General features: G+C 35.7%; 1 pseudogene; it reads left to right on the top strand.

The window, feature by feature from the left end:
• The first annotated feature begins 1,432 nt into the window (after positions 1-1,432).
• LOC120143331 lies at positions 1,433-5,035 on the top strand (annotated as a pseudogene).
• The last annotated feature ends 202 nt before the right edge of the window (positions 5,036-5,237 follow it).

Below are 5,237 nucleotides of genomic sequence, written 5' to 3'. Positions count from 1 at the left end.
ATATCACCATCCTCTACCCCTTTCATTGCCCTCAACATACCATGAATTTATAAAGGTTTTCAGTAACAATCAAAATATTTTAGGGTTTAGGGTTCACAAAATCAATAGTTACTTATTATTTGTTGTATATTGTATTTTAATAATATTTTTTAAAATATTTTTTATAAATAGTATAGGATAATTACAATATATCATCGATTTAGAATTTTTCTTAATCATTAATAACATAGACACACCTTACATATCCAGTTGTTTGAACCTAAGGCCTCTAGAAAGAACAATATTTCCATTAACCATTTAGATTGTTTAATGAGATTTTTTTTATGTCCTTGAAATTTCAAAAGTTATAAAATGATTGTTAAATTTGAATTTGGATATATTTATATATATACAAAATAATCATAAACAACGATAACGTACACAAATGATCATTAAATTGTGGTAAAAAATATTTTGGTTATTGATGTTTGTTATAACATAATCATTAAATTTATCAAGCCATTATAAAATGGTCATTGCGTGTTACAAAATAGTTATAAATTTCAGTAAGTTTAAAGATCACTTGTAATAGTTTGATAAGTTTTAGTGATCATTTTATACTAATTTGATCAATATATTTATAATAAGAGTAAAGTACACAGATGGTGCCCGATTATTCATTTTGTTGAAAATTAACAATTATCTAAGGTCGGAAGTTAACCATTAATAACGCGTACACACCCTGTAGAAAGAGTTGCTCGAACCTATGATCTCTAAGGAAAACAACATTCTCATTGATAATTGAAACTACTTAATAGGTTCAATAATAAAAAATTATTTTAATATAATTTATTAAATATTTATATACTTTACCATAACAATAATAATATGGTGTCTAACATCCAATATATCACATGTGGCCCAAGTGTTGAACCATTAATAAAAATAAAAATATTTTATTATTAATGGATTTAATAAATATTATATACTTTAATATAATGCTTTTACAGCCCCACTTTAATATAATGCTCAAATGAAAACCTCAATTCCTCCCTACACTGCTCGCTTTGGACTAAGCAATATATGATAGAATATGGCATGGCCTGCATGGCGACCAACAATGGCGCATAGCTTGCATGGCGACCTAAACAATAGCGCATCGCTTGCATGACGACCTAAATAGGTCGTTTGGACCACCTGGCGACCAATACAATTATTGTAGCAATCGCCCCATTTCAACAATTAATTTTTCGAAAATAATATCTTGTGAATTTTTTTTCCAATACATTATTTAGTGAGTTTGGCCATTTTTTAATTTTAATTCATATCCAATAATATAATAATTATTTATGGAATATATAATATTGTTTAATTTTAATATTATTTTAAGTAATGGATTGGGAGCTTGGCTCAACAAGGCTGATCATGAAAATAGAAAGAGAAGCAGCAAAACGCAACGCCCAAAGGAAAGACAAGTTCACACTTTGAGAAATACATTTGTATAGGCTCACTCCAAACATTTGTATAGGCTCACTCCAACTTCTCGACCGTCTGCAGCTGCTAAACGCTTTCTTCTTTCTTCTTCAGATTCAAAATCGCCAGGCCATGTACTTATCGGAGAAGCCCCGCCCAATAGGCGTATACAAAGAGGATGGTCCCGTCGCCGCCCGTGACATGATCATCGAGGTCACAACCAATGGCGATTTGCCACCTCACCAGCAGCCTCACCCCCACCCCACCACCAACAACATCAACAGCAACAGCAAATGATCTTTGGCGAAAGCAGCGACGAAGATCCTGAAGTCAAAGCCCCCAAAAAACGAGCCGAGACGTGGGTCCAAGACGAAACCCGCAGCCTTTTTGGCTTTCGAAGAGAAATGGACGGCCTCTTCATACTTCCAAATCCAACAAGCATTTGTGGGAGCAGATTTCGGCTAAGATGAGGGAGAAAGGGTTCGATTCGATAGATCCCCCACCATGTGTACCGAAAAGTGGAGGATCTTGTTGAAAGAGTTCAAGAAAGCTAAGCATCAAGATAGAGGGAGTGGGTCGGCCAAGATGTCTTATTACAAGGAAATTGAAGAGATTTTAAGGGAGAGGACCAAGAATGCCTACAAGAGCCCAACCCCTACTCCTAAAGCTGATTCATTTATGCATTTCGCTGATAAGGGTGTGTGTTTATATTTTTAGGCTTTTCCTCTTGGCATTTTTAGAAAGTGGGAATTTTTTTGTTCAGTTGTTCATGGGATGAATGGTGGGTATTCTTTGTAAAAAGCTCTATTCTGGTGGTTATTTCAAGACAGATGAAAGCTTTAGTGGTTGAATTTGTTGAAAGTTACTCCCTAAAGTGACTTAAGAGGGAATTATGAATTGCTATTGTTAGGACCTTGGAAGGTGAGATCCCCGTTTCCATACCTGAAAATATGTTGGAAACAGACGCTTCAAGAGAAATGATGAGTCGGAGCATGTCATAAAGTTGCTATTAGTTTTTAGGTTGAATTTGTTTAAAGTTTCTTCCCGAAGTGACTTAAATGAGGGCATTATAATTGCTATTGGGAAAGGGGGAAAAGAAGGTTACTTTTAGTTATTTCACTATGGGAATTTCTTTGATTTGAAATAACTTTGACTGAGTAGGCTTCCAATTTTGTCGATGGTTATAATGAGTGCTTTATAAGAAGTTTTGTTTGCTTTAATCATGTTTATGAAGTTGATATTGACAAAACTCCCGCTGATATCTTTATTGCGGTGTTTTAGATGGCTATATATATATATGTATTATGTCTGCTCTTGAAGCAAGGTGCCATATCAAAAGAAAAACTGCATGATTTGAAATATGGTATCGTGATCAAGGTCCTTGAAGCATGAATCATGCTCAACAGATCAGGAATTTTTAGTTTGATAGGAAACTTCCAGATATGGAGTGAAGGCTGCAGATTTCTCTGGTTCTATAAAGTTTAGTATATTATAGCCTGTAAGAGCAGGGAAGTCGAATGTCAATAAGCGCTATAGGCTTCTTTGGTTTCTTTAAAGTTTTGATGTGATGTAAGGATTGTAGGCTTCTTTGGTTTCTTTATAGTTTCAACATGATGTAGGATTCTGGGATTCTATTCTATGGTTTCTTTAAAGTTTAGAGTATAGCCTATAAGAGCAAGGAAGTTCTACATAGACAAGCGCAGGAGGCTTCTTTGGTTTTTTTAGGTTTAGATATGGCGTGAAGGGAGTGGGCTTTTCTGGTTTCTTTAAAGTTTAGGAAACAACCTGTAATAAAAGCAGGGAAGTAGTAGTAAATATGTTTAAGAATTAAATTCTTATTTTGGTAGAGATAATTATCACTATTGGTCTATCGATTTCCATTCTGTTGTCTTTTGTTGCTGGATCCCTTGTCCATTCACTTCGTTCTATGCTTTCTTGGTTTCATCTGGTTTCACCCTTCACATAAACTTGCCGTTGCACAGCACTTTACAAAAGCAGTATATAAGTATTAACCTCCTGCTTTTGGAGATTTTGATTTCACATTCATACTGCAACATATATCAAGTCTTGCATCCTATTATAATGATTTTCATTATCTTTGCCAATATGGTTTGGTTCTTGCAGGCTTTGATGATACTGGCATATCATTTGGTCCTGTTGAAGGTATGTTGTTGTAATTTGAGTTTGCTTTCTTCACGTTTATTCTTGTTTTTTCGTCAAGTTAATCTGGCATATTGATGCACTTCCACACTGAATTAACAAGTAAAAATTATGTACCCTGAGGAGTGAGCAAATAACTTCTTACTGAAGCATGTCTTCAATCTATTCTCAATATCATGTATTTGAAATGTTATGCATCTCCTTCTGCTTGTGTATTCTGGTGTGCAGCAAATGGTAGGCCAACACTCAATCTTGAAAGACGTTTAGATCATGATGGACATCCTCTTGCTATCACAACAGCTGATGCAGTTGCAAACAGTGTAGTTCCACCTTGGAGTTGGAGAGCGGAGATGAAAATTTTAAATTCAATGAATATCCACTCCATATATCGACTTCTCATTTTCTTTCACGTTCTTTTTGGTAGGTGGGAGACTGTCGGTCATACGGAACCATGGATGCAGAGGGGCGATTAAATCTGCATTTAGATTGAGAACGAAACATTCATTTTGGTTGGAGGATGAAGACAATATGGTTCGCAGTCTCGACAGGGAAATTCCTCTAGGGAATTATACACTCCACCTTGATGAAGGTAACATCGGCATGGGTGCCTTTAGACGATATAATTCTGGTCATTTAGGGAATTAACAAGTTATTTTCATGTCATGTGTTTTGGTGTTTGACATTTTATGATCAAATTAAGTTGAGTCGGGTTTGGGTATTCTGATTGGTGAAGACATCATCATTTTGCTATCAAATGTATCTCGGGGACATGATTGCTGACATTTTTTCACTGATAGAAGAGAATAACACAATAAGTACTTATTTTTTGTGCATTTTTTACCTCCTGCATTCAGGTTTGGCTATAAAAGTGCCTCTATGACGAGTCAGATCATATACCAGACCACACTGAAGAGATGATTTTCTACACAGAAGATGACTACCGTGAATATCTAGCCCGTAGAGGCTACACAGGTGTCATGGAGATCGATGGATACAAAAACGTAAATAATATGGATGACCATCGACCTAATGCTATATATCGTGGGGTGATCTGATTACCAGTCCATTCCTCTCGAGAGGCTATACAAAGTTGCTTCATCTTGACACTACATATGCATGTTGGATATTCTAATATTCGCTCTGCTGCATTATAAAAATGGTGATTATTTTGTTTGCAATGTACTAATCCGAACCGTGCAACGCGGCTGTAAATAGCTTGTTGTCTAATGTTTCTTCATAGGACACGGGATCCAGTCTCCGCCTACGGTACCAGTTCTGTTCATGCTGCCTAGACGTCTGGTGTTTGTAAATATGCACTTTAGATTAAGTGCAGTTCTGCAATTTGACCTTGAACTCCAGTTTTCAAGACCTATTTTGTATATCTGCTTCAAACATTTCTCAAATGCATGATATGATTTTAAGGGGGGGGGGGGATCCACTTACCCCAATCTTGATTTCTAGAAAACAACTCTCATAAAATTGTATAGGTTATTATTGTTAATCTCTAACATCATGGTTCCCTAATTTTTAATTTTATTCTACAAGTCGGATCAACAATTATAACAACTCCAAGAAATGGGTTTCAATGATACGCAAGAGGCTATGGAGCTACCGCCGGTAATGAC

This window comes from Hibiscus syriacus, unplaced genomic scaffold, assembly GCF_006381635.1.
Source record: "Hibiscus syriacus cultivar Baekdansim isolate YM2019G1 unplaced genomic scaffold, ASM638163v2 tig00110840_pilon, whole genome shotgun sequence".
In the NCBI taxonomy this organism is placed as follows: domain Eukaryota; kingdom Viridiplantae; phylum Streptophyta; class Magnoliopsida; order Malvales; family Malvaceae; genus Hibiscus; species Hibiscus syriacus.
Note: the sequence above shows the minus strand (reverse complement) of the source record. Positions and strands in the feature narration are given on the sequence as shown.